We start from the raw sequence: 19,639 nt of genomic DNA on the forward strand, positions 1-19,639 counted from the left end.
CGTTGATTGATGAAATAAACCAACGAAAGACGCCAGATGTTTTGTAAAAGCAGAACGAAAGAACGCCAGATGTTTTTCTTAAAGTGTAGTAGTAGTAGTTGTATTTAGCCACCTCGCCCGATCGTCAACGGGCGAGGTGGACCGGCAACGGCGCGAGGACCCTGCCGTACGAGAGTTAAATCACACTAAAAGACATACTTTGCGGGCGATACACTCTAGTGAGCTTTCAACTTTTCGTCTTAATGTACATGATAAAGAAATTATTTCTACGAAAAACGCAAGGCACACCTTGAGCAATATGTTTGGTTTTGGGACGCTAAATGGAACCATGAGGCGATGCGAAGCCGGAGCACTTGCACGATCGCGTTCCGTTGGCTTTCGTTGGGCATGCTACCGACCTCGCGTCGTGGAACGCGCGTCCTGTCTTCCCTCTAGCCTTGCCTTTAATTCGCACAGGGCGAGCGGGGAATGCGGTCGCTCTTGGCGCTCTTTCGCTCGGGAGCGGACTTCTTCCTTGCATTTCACCGATCACAAGTGATAATGAAGGGACCACGTAAACCAACAGTACAATAAAAGTTTGATGTTTAATATATACACGATGTTTCACACTCTTTATATTATGTACTGGGCGCATTTCACGGAAGAGTTTCACGGTTTACAGATGATTCCCTCCGTAGCTTCGCCCCACTCATCATCATTCACCCCGTGGATATGCTGTGATTTTTTTTCCTTAATCGTAATTGGCGCTGTGGTCAGTCGTGCACCAGGCCAAACTTTCCTGTATTTCTTTGCGGAGTACCAGCACTCTTGGCTATGGTTGCCCAGTGACTGTCAAGCTAATTGATTTGGAGGTAATTAAAGGTAATGCTCACGCGTTTATCTGGCACTTACCACTATATCCCCGCTGATTGTTTCCCGTTCCAAGGTGTAGCCCATGCATGTCTGTATTAGCCTAAATCACATTAACAGCCCTTATCACGCCGCTTTCGGCTGTGCAGATCGTTGTTCCCTCGTGTGTGTAGAGGCCGCCGGATGGTGGGCAGACTCGCGTCGAGGCGTATCCGCCGCGTACGCCTCGACGCATGTGAGCAACGACTGACTATGTAGCTGCAGGCTTGCGAGAATGCGTCGGGGAGAACGCGGAGGTTGCGTCTGCAGCGTCCGCCATTTCTTCATTTGTATTACGCTCGGGGGGGTCCATTTGTATTACGCTCGGGGGGGTCGCGGTGCATTCGTGGCGATGTGCCTGTCGCTTCGTCCGGACAGACACAGAAGAACGTTCGTTTTTTTTTTTTTCCCCTTTTTCTCGCTGTTTCGCGGGAATCCGCTCAGGGGCGACACACGAACTCGTGACTGCATACACGCACGCGCGCCGCGCCGCCATGGCGTGTCGTCACCGCGTTGTGGGGCGCGAGTTTTTGGTTTTGCGTGCCTTACCGTGCTGCCAGGCTTTCGAGAGAAAAAGTGCAATTGAAGAAGAAAGGCGAAGAAAAAGTGAAAGCGCAGCCAAGGCAAGGAGCGTACAAAGTGCGGATAGGCGTCAAGCCGAGCGGGGTGCACGCGCGTGATTTCGAGGCGAATGAGCATATATCCGCCGCATATATATTCTCCTATCCCCCCCCCCCCCCTTTTTTCTGTCCTTTCTTCTCTTTTCTTTTCTTTTCACTTCTCTTTTTTTCTTTTTTGCGCAGACATAATCACTAACTACTGCTGTCTGGAGCGTTGTGATGGTCCGTTGTATTTCGTTTTGCTTTTTTTTTAAATATTACACGTGATGCATTTTTATAATTATTTGCGCCGTCTAAGTATTGTCGGTGTTTCGGGCATATATGTATAGAGCGGGTGCAGTAGTCGCGGAAGCCATACAAGGCAAGAGAGAGAGAGGGGGAAAAAAAACGCAATTAATATTACAGCTTCGAAGTGATGTTATGCCAACGAGTTCGTTGTCGTGATGTTATCCAGTCTGTTTCCTTCGAGGAGTAGTCTGTTTCCTTCGAGGAGTAATTGCGTGGCCGAAAAGGAAATGAAAGGCGCAGGAAGTTCGACGTGAGTGCATATAGGCCTATATATAGGACGGCGGCCAGTTATGTGGAGGCACGGAATTGAGCAGTTCGCAAGCATGATAAAATGGGATCGTCTCGCGTAAGATAGGGTACGTTGGATATCATCGGGAGAGGCCTTCGAGCTGCAGTGGGCATAAATCAGGCCGTCAATGATGGTACAGTTAACATCTTTCTCTGTCCTTGTTTTGTTCCGCTATATTATGTATTTACGTCAATCATGATGACCGTGATCAATCATGACTCCGCGGATGCGTTTTCTTATATTTATCAGCGCCTTTGCATATGTAGAATAATATGCACTAATTAAAAGAAAGCATGTGGTCAAAAGTAATTCAGAGTTCCCCATATGCGGTTCGGCTCATCATCAGAGCGTACTCTTGGCTATTAAAACGCCTAATATTTATTATTTTTTTCTTTATCTCGTCTAAGCTGGAGCTCCATCGTATATCATCTGTCATCATCTGTCAAATTGAAAGCATACAAATGTTTAGTGCGACCTGGCCTAGAGTACGCGGACTCAGTTTGGAGCCCACACCATATCGATAAATTGGAGCGAGTACAAAAACTGGCGGTTCGGTTCACCTTTTCAGATTATTCAAGAAAGAGCAGCGTTAGCCAGTTAATTATGAAAGCTAATCTACAGACGCTAGTTCATCGCAGAATATCAAGGTTAAAATTTATTTTTCAGCTCTATCATGGACACTTTAGATTAAATCGATCTGCATACCTACACTGTGTCACCAGACATTCCCTTCGAACGGGTCACAGTAAAATGCTGAGACAATCCGTAAGCCACATAAACTCGCACAAGTACTCGCTATTTCCAGCCGCCATCGACTATTGGAATACACTTCCCGAAAGTGCAGTTTCCTCGGCTTCAGCAGATGCATTTGTTAATGCTATTGCAAATATCAACTTTGGTGTGTGAAGTGTTCACAATCCAATGTCGCACGATTCACTTTGTATCTTTTGAACTTATGTGTGCGGAAAGAAACGTTGTGTGATTACTATTTCTTTGTACTTTTACTTATTTTCTTTTTTGAATGACCATGTACCACGTTTGTCACTTATGTAATATGAAGATTTTTTTTCGTTACCACTCCTGCTTGGGCCCGAATGTGGCCTGCAGTATGTATAAATAAAAAAAAAATATTGTAGATGAATGAGCGTCGGTAGGGGGGGGGGTGCGAAAAGAGGCACTTGCCATCCTTATCGCTTTTCGTGACGCTTATCGCACGCATCCTGCGTCAACAGGCGACCGCGATAAGCGTGGCGGCAGGCGACGTTCTTAATCTGGGTTGCGAAAGAGCAAGGCCTTCGTCGAGGAAACTGTATCGGAGTTTGGCGCCACACAATGCGGAGCAGTGGCACGTCGAGTGTCCTTGTCGATAGAGCTCTTCAAGAGTCCTTATGCTACCAACGTTGCGCATAAGGAATGTCGTGTGTATACGTATGTCCTGCAGCAGGTGTATACGTAGTGACCGATCGCACTGCAATCTTTGGATGGCTCTGCTGTCTGAGACGGTATACGTGAACTTGACCCGACTACGTGTCGGTCGCTGTATTCTGGCGGGATAATGGTGGAACAGGGAGCTGTTGTGCATTAGGTGGCTCTCAGGCCTAGCTACATAAAACACGTTCCTCGATATTTTCACGGTAATAAATAGAAAATAACCGAGAGCACGGCTAGCAGCAGAACGGCTCCGATCGATGAGAACGTTTTTTTCTTTTCCCACCACCAGCGGATCCTCCGTCGCGCACAAATAAAAGGAGAAACTGAAACAAAATGTCAAGTTGCGCTAGTTAGTGCTCGTTCATTTTCTTGAAAAAAAAAAAAAAACAGCGCACGAAGAAAGCTAGGACAAGAAGGAGAGGGAAGACACAGAGTGCCGCACTCACAGCTGAAAGTTCATTGGACGGAAACATGAACTTATAGAGGCACAAACCGCGCACGGCAAGTGAAGTCAACTTCCGCAAAAGGCTGTTGCACGGCTACAGCGAACCTGTAGCCGCGCAACAGCTAGAAACCCACAGAATGCACGTGTCAATATGTTTACATTCGTAAATTCATGTTTCGAGACTACTTACTTAAATTAGCGATAGTAAGCTTCTTAAATATGCGCCACGAAGACTTAAAGGTTTCATTTTTCGATTTTCACAGCTAAATGACAGCACCTTCAACTTAGAATACATTAATTGTTAGGGTTTTACGTCCCAAAACCACAATATGATTGAGGGACGCCGTTATGGAGAGCTCTGGAATTTGTGCCTATCTGGTGTTCTTTAACGCGCAGCTCAATGTAAGTGCACTTCGTCACGATGTGACGTGATACTTTATTGCGTCTTCTAGTATTCAAGCCGTTTTGGCGAAGTAAACAAAAAAAAATGACGAAACTTAATAAATCTATCGCTTGTTAGCTTTAAAACACTAATGCGTTGATCTTTAGCCATAAGAAGTTAACCTGGCCAGTTAGAGCAGACGTTGTCAAAATCAGTGACGTCATGGCGAGCTGCTGGTGCGGGTAAGTTCTCCGAAGTGTATAGAAACTTCAACGGGTGCGGCGTCGCTGTAGGCCCGCCTTTCTTTCTTGCGCGTTTTCTGTATTACACCGGAACAACGAGTTGTATAGTGTAACACACACACACACACACACACGCACACGCACACGCACACACACACACACACACACACACACACACACACACACACACACACACACATATATTGTGTGTATGTGCTTGAAGAACTCGGCTAGATAGGCTCACCATAATCAGACTCGGCTTTAATCCGCGCCATACACGCTGTCGTATAGCATAGTTTGTCTATATCCTTCAAACATCGCATTTCTTCTTATTTTGGATAAACTTCGTGTTTCCTACTTCGTGCTTAGTTAGGTAGTAATCTTGGCTGAATACCAGAGCTAGCCGGCAGCGAGAAATGACTTTCATTGCAAGCTGCGGTTATCAATTCGAAGCGCTTACGCGACCCCATAAATTGCTTGTCTTATGTAGTAAACAGGGTAGTGTTGGGCGCCGCAGCTTTTGCCCGTTTTTATAGCCCATTTATACGAAAGACGATAAAACGTTGTAGGGACGTGTTCTCGACATCAATGAGAATGCTGCGCTTCGGGGGGGGGGGGGGGGGGGCTGGGTTTATGGCTATGAGCTACAGTATAGTGGTGTGTGTGTGTGTCGAAGCTTTGTCAGGCATGACGGTTATGCTACACATAGAGGATGCAGTCGTGCCTTGATGTCATGCGTCAAAACGGTGGGCGTCAACGGAAACTGCTTTCGGCGCTCCCAATTTGCGAGGGGAGGGGAGGGGGAGAAACGCTGCATGGTGGCAGATGAGTAATGCACAGGATGCTGGTTGTTCATCCCGTGGCAGCGAGGTTGGTGCGCCGCTAAGGGTTCGTGCCGTGGCCTCTACACGCGACCTTTGTACGTGCTATATTGATTAGTATATTGTGGTGTCTTCGCTGATCTTGTCCTTGGTTTTGTGGCATTCCTCAGCGGATAGTGCGCAGTATAGATCTTGATCCATACGAATGAGTTGTCCGTACTCATGCTTCGGGTTCAGGATCACTCGTAGAATTTCTCTCCGACGTTCATATGCGAAGCCCTTGTGGGTGAACAATTCCAAAAAAGGGCAGTTGACGCTTGTTCTTAAGATAACAAACTTCCGCGAATTTTTTAAAGATAGAACAGTGTTCATGCATTTTAGGCAAACGCAAGCTTTCGTTCTGTATTTGTGCTGACGAGGGGAAAAAAAAAGAAAACGCGACTGACCCTCAATATTAGAATGCATGGAGACGAGTAGAAACGAGAAATATCTGGGGATCAGCGCGCAAGCTTTGTCGTTTTTTTTTTTTTTCACATCCAGCGCTAAGTGTATAGTTCGAATCCAGCGCTAATGTCGTTCTTGTGTAGCGATTGGTGATGTTCTAAAGTCTGCGCTAAATGCAGCTCCACTACTTTGAAATCTGAGGAAGTGCGTCGCACGGGCACCCAGCTATTCCCGTCGCGGTGTTGTTAGTCTCTGTCTATGAGTGATGTCTCGCAGTAGTTCGTAACACCGGCGCCGGAGAAGCGCCGGTGAGAGGAGCAATCGAGTGCCTGGCGAGGCGGTGGCGCCCTCTCTTGCGCGGGGCCGGTGTCAGCCGCAGGTTGTCAGCGGCCCGTATTTGAGCATTGCTCGCGTAATTTTAAGCCTGTAATTACCACTTGATTTTAAGCGTGATCATGGCACATGATGTATATATAGATGGACGACAAGCCGGGCCCCTAAAGTGCTATACGCACTTAAAACGAAGCGGGATGTTCTGCTTTTTGCGGTGTATAAAGGAACCGTGAGCATAAGCAGGCAGAGTGTATGTACAATCGGCGCGTGCATGTAGGAAGTGCTAACGGTTCTAATAACTGAGCGAGTGGCGGCATACACAATACACGAGAGTAACTATAGATGTATACGCCTATGATGCTAAATTATTTTCGCGAGGTGTTCTAATGATGAAATGTCGCTTTTGCGCCAACGTTTCGACTAAGGTGACTTGACTTCATCGCAGCAGCTGTTTTCCTAACGTGAACTTCTGTCCTATTTAAATTATGCACAGTATTTTTACGCCATCAAACTAAATCGCATTAAGCAGTCGGTGCGTTCCATTTACCTTGCAATTTGTATATATATATATATATATATATATATATATATATATATATATATATATATATATATATATGTGTGTGTGTGACGCTATGAATGGGAGACGTCCAGCGGCACCGACGCCATACTTTTATTCTATCGCACGAGTCACTTCTTCCTCGTCGGCTTCTACCAGACATCACTGCCTTTATACGTCACAGGATTCCCCCTCCCCCCGAAAGAATGCGCGAGTTTAACAAAACATGAGCAAGCAGAGTGTTAAAGCTAAAATGTCCAAACGCGGAGTAGTTCGATGTCACAAGGGAGTTCCGTAAAGCTAGCACATAGAGATTCACAGGAGAGGCCAGCAGTCCAGGAATATCAAGGAGAGCTCTGGGGGGCGAGGCTGGCTGTTGCGCTCGGGACAACACAAGTATGCCTTGAACGTTGACACTGATGATGACATAGCTGGTATTTGAGTGAGGAATGGACCAGGTTCGAAGACTTTGCAGGATCGACACCTCGGATTTCGTAGACGTCGTATTCTTCGTTGTGAGTGGTACACAAGCCGTGCATGCAGTTCGCGTGCCCGTTGATTGAGGCTGATTGGGCGCTGCCTCTCTTCCTGCAGAGTAGAAGGGGTGGTTTCATGTCTTTTTGAGAGCTTTGTGCGATGATGTCGCAGTTGTTTAGATCGAAGGTGCAATCTTGATCGTTGGTGCAGAAGGGCGGTGTTTCGGCGGTGTCTTCTCCTCGGGCTTCTTTTCAGAATAATTTCTTTAAGGCGTGACCGAGGTTTCGATGACGTTTTCTTTCGTCGTCGCCCATGTTGAAGTGTGTGCTGTAGTTTGATTTCGTCCACTTGCTTGTGCTGGTCTCGCTGATGAGGGAGCCCTTTATGAACATGACTCTGAATTTTTTCGCAAGTTGATGTGACGTCCGCTAGGTAGCTGGTACACGGTGAGCTGTTGTATTGCTTGTCAGGCTGTGAAGGCAGGGTCAATTGTGAATGCGTGTCACTTTGCGGAGCTATCGATCTGAGAACATCCGACGAAAAACCATGCTCTGGAAAGTCGTCGTATGGTCTGGCTTCGTGCAGGTTCACCAGCTCGTTGAGAGTGAGTGTAGGCATCTTTTGAGGTGTGTCGTCAGGTTTATCGGTAATATTACCGTGAGGTGATGTCAAATCCGATTGTGGGACATGCATGCGACACGAGATGTCAAGTGGATCTGGGGCTTCAGTAATAATAAACCGTTCACCGGAGTTAGTTGTCTGAAAGGAGCTTGTGTCGACGGAAGTCACACCTGCGCTTTTGTTTCCATTGTTGGAACTGGCGCTGTATGGTGAATCCACATCGCTTCGACATTCCGGTGGTTGAGCGCTGGAAGTTACCGCAACAGACATGGCTTGACCCAATTCCGAATCTTCGTCTTTTTGCGGAATAACAGAAACAGGCTCTTCTGATGCTTTCAATTGAAGAGAAAGGTCGTGGCTTGGTCGATTACTTTCCCGACGCGTCAGCTCATCTGTCGTGAACGTAATGACCTTCTGATGTATGTGGCAGTCGTTACGAAGAACATAAGAGCCACTTGATGCAAATCCAGGTGGTGCGTCACGTATGCTAAACGACGAATCAGCTGCATTGGGTGGTTCAATAACGTCTCGTGTAGCTTGGTGCAGCGCAGAGGTAGAAGATGCCGATTTTTGAGCAGATGAGAAGCCCGGTGGAAGGCTGGGTCTTTTCGGCAAAAGCCATGGTTGCGTTTTAGTGAGCTGGGGCCTTGCTTTGTCTGTTGAAAATTGGGCATTCATTCTCGGCATTCGAATGCGCTTTCTGTTATCAGAACGTTCATAACATGGGGCCATAGGCAACGATTTTCTCACATGAGGCTTTGTGTGGCAAAAATGCTTGCTGCGTGAAGGTTCTTCGTTACTGTGACGAGCGAGTTGAAAGGCCTCCAACTGATTGGTTATGGTCAAGTCTTCATCGTATTCTTTAAATCGAATGATCATTTCTTCTTTGATTTTTTGCCAAGATTCATCGTTTTGAAAGATATGTGTGAGGTAAAATTTGAAAGCCTCACCGGTGACGTAGTTGTTGAAGTCTGCGACCATGTCCCGTTCCGTCCATGATGCAGCGGTAGCGTGGTGTTCGAAGAGGTTGAACCATTCCTCTACCGGTCCATCGTCCGCTGATCCGGCGTACTGTGGGATGGCAAGGCCTGCCAACGATGCTGCCATGATGGTGGTCGCTGTGTGCAGCGATGATCTGCTCAGATGGTCTGTATGTGGTCAGGGCGTCTTGTTGGGAATGTTGATGATGTGTGGCTGATGAAGTGGCTGCCAGGTCTTCATCCTGTCGACTTGTGTGACGCTATGAATGGGAGACGTCCAGCGGCACCGACGCCATACTTTTATTCTATCGCACGAGTCACTTCTTCCTCGTCGGCTTCTACCAGACATCACTGCCTTTATACGTCACATATATATATATATATATATATATATATATATATATATATATATATATATATATATATATATATATATATTGTGTGTGTGTGTGTGTGTGTATGCCATGCACAGCAACTGCGAAAGCTCCATCCAAGCCTTCGTACGTCCATCACGACGTCCCTATTTCCCATCTTTTCCCGCGAGTTCCCACTTTCAACGCGACTGCGCCTTCTCTTATAATCTCCTTTCTCCGACGACTCCGAGACTTCCATCATTTCCACTTCCGTGGAGCGGGTCGTCCCTTATTGCCCACTAATCGAGTGGCGGTGTCGTTCGCGTATTACACTGCGCAGTACATATACACGTGTCGTAACCCATACCGCGAGTCACGTCAGCGCGCGCGCTTGCCGTCTCTCCCGCCGCTGTCCCGTCTGTACGTGCGTTGTGTCGTCTGCGAGGCGCCGTCGTTCGCGCCCTGGCCGCGGGCGAGAAAATTATCGGCCGTGCCCGCGATTACGGCCCGTTTCCTTTGCCTTCCATCGCTCAACGTCGCTGATTGCGCGGCCGCCCTCGTGTGCTCAAGCCGTGCATGCGCGTGTCGCTAAATGCGTGCAGTACAGGGAAAAGCTATGCTGGTCCCGCCATCCGTTCGGAAACGTAAACCGCGGCTGCCGGTGTTTGACAAAGTACGCATACGTGAGGCTTTGTATTACATACATTGTGCGCCCCATCATAATCCTTCCGTTACCTTTTCAAATTAGCCTGATCCCGCGGTTCGGCGATGATAAATGGCGGAGTAACTGCCTTTATCCTTGTTTCTCTTTTTTTTCTTTTTCATTTCGATGTATTCGCTGCACTACCTAAGCACGCAAAAGTGTGCAGTTCGTATATCATGCGGAAACTGCAACAATGTGTCTGAAAACTGCGTGAATCGACAGCTTTAGATGGTTTGATTGGCTGGCGCCCTAACCCTTAGCTTTCATTGCAATTAATAATTGTATTTTAAGCAGCGCAAACTGTACTGGAACAGTCGTAAACGTAGAGCATGCAAGGACGAGCGCTCTAGAATTTTTGCGGTGTCTATTGCAGCATATATTGCGCCTTAACTTGTATTGCCAAGGTATAAATTAATGGCGTCTGTTATTCGGCCACGTAGCAGAGCGCCAGCCAGTAAGTATACTGACGATAATGATGACGAAGACGATTTATACAGAATGGCTCTAGAGTGCGTACTGCATATTAGAAACTTAGAGCGCAAGAAGAACGCAGGAAAGATAAATAGGCTCACCACAAGCGCTCATGGAAAATTTGTACGATGGGGAGAGTTAAAGGCGCGTATAATATGCCATATTAACCATCTATTCGAGTAACTTTCCATAAGCTAATTGACGCTGAAACACCCTACCGAACGATAGGAAGTGGCACGAGCGTCTGTCCGCTCCTACTCTGTGTACTGTCGATTTGCGCTTGTTACGTGTTTCGCCGCTTTTGCCGCTGCTGCACGGTTTGTTTGTGAGGCTGTGTGTGGTGCGCGCGTGTCTATCACCACGTTATTGTCGTCGCCTCTGCGGGCGGGCGCGCGCCGCAATCAGCCGGCGTTTGTGACCCACATGGCGCCGCGGGGGCCGGAATGCGCAAGGGCCACGTGTCTCGGTCGATCGAGAGGCGCTGATTGCGCGCAGCGTGGGACGACGTCGAAAAGCCAGCCGCCGTACGCGTGTACGTCGCGCCATTTCGCCCGCGTCGAAGCCTCCCGAGGGCGCGGATTTCGGTCGGTCGCTCCCAACTATCGCCCCGTTCGCCTGTCTCCAATTCGCTGAGATGGACTGGCTTCTGCGTGGCGGCACAGTTCTTGCGAAAACGCGAAAATTTTAACTTCGAGCCAGCGCTGCGAGCGTTCGGGCAAAAAAGGGTTAAGCAAGGAACGTATATCGCCTGTTTACACCCGGTTGTGTTGCTTAGAGCCTAACCTTATACGTGTGCGACTTCTGTTCTGGCCGTGCTAGCACGTAACTAGTGCTGGAACTGCTTAGTATTGCTGTTACGAAGAGGTGCAACCAGAATTTTCTTTTGTGTGTGTGTGTGTGTGTGTGTGTGTGTGTGTGTGTGTGTGTGTGTGTGGGTTGTGTGTGTGTGTGTGGGTGAGGGGGGGTGGAACCACGCTATATGTATGTTTGTGCGTGTATATGCACACATGCAAAATTAAAAAAAAATATTGGGGGTGTATGACTCCCCCCCCCCCCTCTGGCTACGCCAATGTTGTTACGCTAACACGTGATTTCGCATACAAAAGCGCTGCATTAAATTGTTACGGATCATAGGTTGTTCAAATATCTTCGTCTTGTCGTCCTTCTAATGCATGGAGCGTCGTCTTTTGAAATCCTGGTAACGAATGAACACGATATATTAGCGCAGTATGACGCACAGCACCTGCCATGAACGTTACGCAAGATGCGCTGCCGGCCTGCCATTTGGTGTAATGATGCGTGGTGCCCATAGTAGCTGCTGTAGCGACCACTCGATCGGGCTCGTTAAGGGCTTATTCTTGGACGTCGGTAGTGTCGTCACAGTGAATACAGTTGCTAGCTTCGCGCATTTCTTTATTCTTGCCAACGCGGATCCGTCAATCGCACGAGAATTGGCGCCAAGCTAATCACTCAGTATTAAGGCTTATGCGAAGTCTTCGTTTCGAAATGGGGCACTTGTTGTATACTATACTTTTCTTTTTTACTGATTGCCCAGTATACGCTCGGAATTGTGTATATGCATTTTCAAACTTGAAACGAGGACAGATGTTTGTGCACTTTGTCAGCTGAGCTATCGTGTACTTTAGCAGCAATGTACGTATAGCAGAACGCAAGCGCACAAATTCAAGCTTTCTTCTGGATGTCGTATACATGTAGCAATAGGATGTATGTAGGTGGTCTAGTTGGTATTACATCCTTATAGCAAATGCCTAAAGAGCGCAGGAGGGACGACAGACAGAATGTTTCGCGTAAAACAACGCTCATACAACGTACTGCATACGTACTTACGTCATAGCACTTCCTCGACGGCTTTCTATGCTGTCTGAGCAAAAGTTTGCGAATAAATTGGTGCCGTGATTTCTTTCCTTTATTTATTTATTTATTTATTTACATACACTGCCGTCTTATTGCGAGACATTGCAGGGGTGGGTAAAGAAGTTGCTTGCAAATCAGGCATAATATAAAACAAATTAGCATACAAATTTTTACATTTGCAGCTTGAATATGCTAATTGACATCGAGTTGTTCAGCCAAAATTCCGATGTTCGTCCAATTCAGCGTATATGGAAGCAATTCTATTCGTTGTGGAGCTGTATACTTTTTAGGAGAAATTTTCACATTTTGCCGGTGCCGTGGTCCTCGAACTTTTGCTCAGAACTGTGTACATATAACTTGTCCATACAGTATCTATATACGCACGCAGCTCATAGTTCAGCATACGCTTTCCTTTTTTTTTTTCTCCATACGCTGTCCGCGTATTTTTCAGCGCACCCGTATAAACTCGAACGCGCTTCCTAAGCGTGGGAATATCCCCGTCCTTTTATAGTGCATGACGTTGCATGCTGCGCATCGTGCCGTCAATGCTGCTCGCCATCGTGTGGGCGGGTGACGGACGGCGTCCCTGTCCCCGCCCTTGACGATCGGGGCGCGCTAGGCCTCGTCGTTGATGGCGCGCTAACGAACGTGTACTTCACGTCCTTCTCCTCCTCCTCGCTTTATCTTTCAACGATGGCACTTACGCGGGATGCGTGCGCTGCTTATGTATCGGTACGCATACGCCTTGCCACCGCCCGGAAACGTACGCTCGCTGGCGTGTACTCTATACGTGGCAGGCCGTGTAGAAGTATACAGTATACACGGTATACGTGCTCAGCTCGCTCTACGACGTGATGCCTTTCTTTTGCGCGTGTTCACATTGTTTGGAGCCGTGCGTTATGCTCAATGAAAGACACGGCCCTTCGTGAGAAGCTTTCTCGTGTGAAACAGGTGTATGATGTGCTGTGTGCTTACACGCGTTTTCTCGCGCATTCCGTGCGTGATGGCGACACGTTGTTCGTTGGGAAGCGCTTTTCGAGAATAGGGGTGGGGCAAATGCGTTTTTTTTTAACACTGTAGTGTCTGCGTTGTATTTGACAGATATAGAATATTGTTTTATGCAAAGGGGTATGGGGCCAGGGCTTTCTTGTTGGAAGCTGTGCGCGTTCTCAAGAGACTATTCTTGGAAGAAATGGCTCCTAAGAGGGAATTAAGACAGTTATACACTATATGCAATGCCTAGGAGGCGTTGGTATACATGCTAAGTTTAGGTATCATAGTTGCGCGTCTGTCTTCCATATGTCGCTGTCAACCGTGCATTGCGGAGAAGCTGGTGCTCGTTTGTATTTCCCTACGCCGCGGCAAGTGGACTGACACTGATCATCGCCAGTCAGGTTTACCGCCGGTCGGCGACACGACAGGGATGTCAGTCGGCGACACGCTGGGCATGTCGTCTGCAAAAAGGGTAGTTCGGCTTCACCGCACAGCCGTGGTTGTTAGGCGGATCTATGCACAGCTCTGTTACCTACAGATAGCATATACAGTAATTCTATGAAAAGGTAGACGTGGGCTCTCTCTCGTGGTTGCTCCCATGAATGGAGGTCGTGCTATAGCGTACAGTTGAACGCCTCTGTAAATTAAACGTCATTGTAACAAGGTGTTCGATACCTTCAAAATATTTCGTTGTACAAGTCACTTCGTTGTAAAAGTCGCGCGCCGTAACGCTGAAAGAATACCCTGCACGTAAGGTATCCTTCATATATATTCAGGTCATTTCATTGTAGAGGCGTTTTCTTCAATAACGACGATATCGCCTACAAATTGTCTCGCGAGTCCTTTTAAAAAAGGTGCTGTTATTTGACGAATTCTCACGGATTTCAGGTTGGAGGTACGGTGTTCCAAGAAGTGTGCGTGCCACGGTGGGAACTTCTCTTCGGCGTCATTGAAAATGTAAGCAGTTTTTTTAACATTTAAAATTATTTGCAGAATGTCATTCTCCTCGGGTGCGCGTCATTTAGAGGCCATGCATAAATGAATGGGCGGCTTTGCGACCGCATTTACGGGCATTTTGCGGCAACTCAACCTGTTGCCCTGCAAAGTGGCTTACCCACATAAAGCCTGCAGAAATGTATAGCAGGCGCGAAGCGCCGGAATAGCGTTATTATCCGAACAGCTCGTGCGCCATAGCTGCATAGATGGACCTTTATTACCGTAGTTTTATTGGCGCGAAATATATATATACCTCCTCCTTTTTTTCTTTTTTTTTTCAGTGATAGGGTGTAAACATTGACGTCACGGAGGCCACCATATTGTTGTGCAGCCTCACCGTGAAAACCCGCGCTTTATTGCGATCTGCTTATCTCCGGAAGCACAGTGGAAGCTGCTAATCGTGAAACAAGATGACGCACGTTGATGTGTCGTGAATAGTTCCTTCATGTAACAGAGCGCTCCGGCCTTGCCAGCCGACTGCGCTATATGGCGCAGCAATGCCGGTTCGCGGGACCGGCTGACACTCCCTCGAGGAAAGATGAAAAAAAAAATCCTTAACCACGAGGTGTTACTAGAGCCGACGTTTCGACAACTGGTCATGTCTTCAAGGTAGCAACATTTCGCTCCAACGATACCCCCTGTTGAAGGAATTTTCAGCTCTGCGAATTCCCTTGAACTTTTCTTCCTTTTTTGGATTCCCTCGAGGAAGTCGCTCCAGAAGCTCCACGTAATCAAGATAAGTATACCCACGCCACGTCGGGGTACCTCTCTCTCTCTCCCCGTCAGAAGAACCGGTGGGTGCTCGGCGGCACCTGAACCTTTGCAGTACCTCTCCCGCATTGGAGGCGGTCGCCCTATCACTTGACCACCCCTGCTGTGTTATGTGCATATATAAACAGTTCCTTTAAATTCTCTTCCTTTTCTTTACCTCCGCTGCTGACCGCCGTTCTGGTGTCTACTCACACTATGCAGTTACACTTCGGTAAACAGTAGAATTTCATTTTTCTTTGCAAGTTTTTTTTTTTATATATATCCAAATAAGCAACCATTTACTACTACCAGTAGTAGTACTGGTAGCCGCCCAAACAAGACAGAAATTAAGGTAAGATGGTGGCATGATGAAATGAAAACGTCCTTGAACAGGGGCGCACCCGCTGTCCAAGGATTTTTCATCTCTACTACTACTACTACTACTACTACTACTACTACTACTACTACTACTACTACTACTACTACTACTACTACTACTAGTAGTAGTAGTAGTAGTAGTGAAAGGCTGAAACGTGACACTACATCGTTTATTCCGCTGTACAGGGACACTTCTTGTCGATACTTGCGTTGTATACGATCGCCGAACGCTGATCTCTGCAGAGTAAAAAAAAAAAAAGGAAAAAAAAAACAGGCGAGTTATATAGGAAGACAAGTCTTCTTTATTTTTTTTTTCTTTGCTTTTATGTTACGGGTCGGGTCAGGAATCCCTTCTCCCACCGCGGCGATCTCTTTGCTCTCAACCGCATTTCGCGCGCGCTTTGTAGGCGGTGAAAGGCTTCGCGGGGCCAGCGAGCGGATCGAAATCACGCAGCCGCGCCAAAGAAAGGGCTCGGCCGGCCCTTCCGCGCCCGGCGCCTCCTTTTATGAAAGCGCGCTGTCACGTGGCCGCCGGCCGTTGCGCTGCTTTGCTTTCTTGCGTGTGTGCAGACACGCATCGCCGGAGTCTAGCACGGAAGTGCACTTACCGCCCGCGCTTACTTACCAAGCGACCTTTCCTCGAGTTACAGGCTCTTTTTTTTTTTCTCCCCCATTCTTGAGCGATAGGCTGTGCTGGTTGACCTCTCTTCTTTCTCTCATTTGTTTACATTTGTTCGCGTTTTCCCCGCTAGACTTTGGGGCCCCAGGTTCTCTCATCGAAGGTTAGCCGAAGTGCCTTGTCTTGCGGACGGTTATCTCCCAACGTCGGCGCAGGTATACGTACAGTTTGAGTCTTCGTCGAAGGTCCTGTCGTGCCCGTAATGTCAATTCGGAGAGTCCACTGACGTGATAGACCTCTATTTCAGAGCACGTCTTTAGAGGAGAGGGCGGGGGGGGGGGGGGAGGGTTAGAAGGGAAACTGAAAGTTTTTTTGTCTTTTATACTGTCGGGCAACGTGTATGCGTACCACGTCGTTCCCGGTGTCCTCTCGCAGTTCGCTACGTTCCTCTATGACCTCGTACTGTACCTGACGCCCTCCGTTCTAGAAAACTTTATGCATTTAGTCACTTACTCTTCTATGTTTAAACGGGAGCTATTCCCAAGTACTCACGTAGACGTGCAATGCTCGCAATCCAGAATCTCGTGTAATCGGTTTAATCGGTCTACTACGCACCCGGAGAGCAGTACACGGGAACTGAAGCTCTTCCATGTTTGCGAAGCGTATAGCCTCGTCAAATAACTATATTGCACTGCTCACATTTCTTTCTTTCTTTCTTTCTTTCTTTCTTTCTTTCTTTCTTTCTTTCTTTCTTTCTTTCTTTCTTTCTTTCTTTCTTTCTTTCTTTCTTTCTTTCTTTCTTTCTTTCTTTCTTTCTTTCTTTCTTTCTTTCTTTCTTTCTTTCTTTTGCTTCATATTTGGTTATTTCAGTGTTCAAACAGCCCACGTTATATTTACACAAGACAGAATTTCAGGAGACGATGGAAGCTTGAAGAGCTTGACTAATATGTCACCTATAACGTTGCCATTCGAAAGAATTGTTTTCCCATATCTCATATATGGGTCATTTACGAAGGAATTTCAGCTTCATGGATTAGAGAATCGATACCTATCTCAAGAATGAGTAAAACCTGGACGCCGATTCTGAAATCGAATTTTTGTTCCGCGCTTATATGTTTCAATACATGGTGACCGCATGGGGGGAATCACGTCAAAAAAAAGAAAAAGAAAGAAAGCTTGAGAGCAGCCTCGTCTGTGTCGCTCACACGAACAAACAATGCGTTAACAATAGCAATAGGCGAGAAAATGATGCGAGTATCATTTAGCAAAGTCGCAAAACTTTATTCCTTCTGAAGTGGCGGGCCGCTAGCCTAAGGACCGCGGGCCCCTGATATAAACTCATTTACGTAAGAGCACATTGTCATGATTGGCGTTGGTGCTTCGTGCTTTTCCGCCGGTATATGCCCCCTTCTCTAAACGACGAGGGTGGTCAGTTATGCACGGCGAAGTGCATTTAGAGTGAAAAATCCCTCAGTGGATTGGAAGGACAACCGTACGTCTTCCGCGCCCTACAAGGCGTCTGTCTGGTCCTCCTCCTCCTTCGAGGTCGTTTCGAAGTTCGAAGTCGCCCCCACTCAATGGTCACGCCGTCACGTCCTCCTCCCGCGGTCCTGCGTGCCTGCGCGTGACAGCTCTCGAAAACGAACCGCTAGCGAGACGTCGGCCTGTTCGTGAAAGCGTCGGAAGGCGCAGCAGCTCCATACAACGTCTCTCACACTGCTCTCAGAGAACAGAAAGGCTTCAGGCCATCGATGGGCACTCTCTCTCCTATAGCTGGACAAGCGCTTCCGGGTGAAAGACCAAACGTGAAAGAAGGTTGGAGGTAAGAAGAAGTAAAAGGACTGTCTGCCCCGCGGGCATGTTCACGTGACGCGAGAACGTTGCCGGCTGACCCCGATTGACGGGCGCTTTTGCCGTCGTCTCTTCCGGGCCGCCGCCGCAATGGGATGTCGTCTATCGGACGTCCTCCCTTCATACCATATAGTCCGCGAAGCGAAGGAGGTTGCGGAGAGTGTAACGCGCCCACATACCCTGCGCGTCGAATTGCCGCTGCTGTTGCTACTGCAGCCCCCATGGCATATAGCTGGCTTGCTGGCTGGCCCGGCGCGATTTATACGCCACATCGACGATAGCGACCACCACTACCGAGCCCGGCGGAGGCTGCCGGACCGACGGTCGCCGCATGTGCGCGTGCCGGGACGATTTATAGCGTGGCAGACCGGCGGCTGAATTGAATTCGTTTTGCCGCTGCGCGCGGCTTTTGTTTTTGCCGTCTGAAAGGCGGCGCTTAGCGTAACGGATTCCGTGTGTAGCGAAGAGTGATTTAGTGCGTCGGCCGAAGGGGGATCGCTGGAGGCCGGGGACGAGCCGTAAAAATGGAAGTTATCGTACGGTGCGAAGGACTTAAATGAAAAATTATGGAAAATGTAAAGTTGGTTGTGGCTATAAAAGTAAGGCGAATGTATAGGCACGATATGTGCTACCTTGTTAAATGCTTGGCAGAAGAGCAATCAGCAAGAAAAAAAAAGAAAAAAAAAGCAAGACAAAAAGCGCATTCTCGCGCAATGCATGAGGCACATATCGCTCACACGCGCCATCGCGCTATTATTATTTTGTAATATTTTCTGTTTGCCCATAGGCTTGCTTAATCTGATCGTAATTTCTTGGTGGACGCTACTTCGTAAATTATGCAAAGCTTTGGCAAGGCTTATGCTAGGCTTTTTGTCAGTGTTCCTGTTAGCTGTACCATAGATGTGAAATAAAGTTCAAGTTCAAGAGGTCTGAGGCCAGGTCTTCGGGCATGCTGTAGAAAAATATTTACCGAAGCATGGTGTGTATAGCATCGGTGTAGAAACTGGGTTGAGCAAACGCGCAGGCTATGGTCTTTAAGCTAGTATAACTGGTAAAATTACGGGCATACGAACACGCGGCTCGCTGAATTTGGGGGCAGCTTCTTGGCCATCTTGGCGTCGTTATCATATTCCAGCTTTTCTCACCTGTGTCTAAGCGTTGCGTAGCGTCTTCCTGCGCAACCGCATGCGTGATCACCTAGCTGTCGTTCAACACAAGGGAAAATTCAGGCACACGCCAGCGAAAAATGCAGTATCAAGATGACCCCGATTCGCCGTAATAGCGCCTGCGTGTTGGCGACGACTCCTTGGACATTGGCCAGCGGAGGATAATTGTCCCATCGATATCTGTATAATGTCTGCGCGAACAATCCCGTATGTGAATGCTCTCTTGTTATCACGTTGCCCGCCGACGTTGCTCCAATGAGGATACTGTAAGCGCGCTCGCGTCATACTTAACTGGTGGTGGTAATATAAGCAGCAGGCAGCGCAGATTTTGAAGGGGTCGGGAATCCGATTGGTTGCTTTTAATTCTGCGCGTCTTCAACGGACTTATATACGCGTTTCGAAACAAGGGAGTTATCGGCCGCTTCATATTGCTGCAACCGTCGCGTTCTTGGCGGCGCGCGCCGTGAAAGCGGGTTCACTTCGTTATGTACAATGCGCACGCTTTGTGCGGCGAGCCGTGAGGCTGGTAGAGCTGTAGGGCACATTCCTCCTCCGCGGTAATACATGCGAAGCCGGTCACTTGCAAGGCCGCCGCGTATTGTGTGTTCTGAATCAAATGCCAGCTGAGGAGTGGTAGGCGGGAATTGCGTGTTATATACCACTG

General features: G+C 47.9%; 1 protein-coding gene across 7 annotated transcripts in view; it reads left to right on the plus strand.

The window, feature by feature from the left end:
* The window catches only part of LOC119382696 (protein kinase C and casein kinase substrate in neurons protein 1), a 147,260-nt gene that overhangs the window by 31,050 nt on the left and 96,571 nt on the right, over nucleotides 1-19,639 (plus strand). For 6 of the 7 annotated variants that reach the window (XM_037650508.2, XM_037650517.2, XM_037650519.2 and 3 more), the window contains exon 2: nucleotides 14,104-14,172. The exons of the other annotated variant lie outside the window; for it this stretch is intronic. The gene's annotated coding sequence lies outside the window, so the exon portion shown is untranslated. The remainder of the gene's footprint in view (nucleotides 1-14,103; nucleotides 14,173-19,639) is intronic. 7 annotated transcript variants of the gene reach the window in all.

Source organism: Rhipicephalus sanguineus, chromosome 2 (genome assembly GCF_013339695.2).
Source record: "Rhipicephalus sanguineus isolate Rsan-2018 chromosome 2, BIME_Rsan_1.4, whole genome shotgun sequence".
NCBI lineage: Eukaryota > Metazoa > Arthropoda > Arachnida > Ixodida > Ixodidae > Rhipicephalus > Rhipicephalus sanguineus.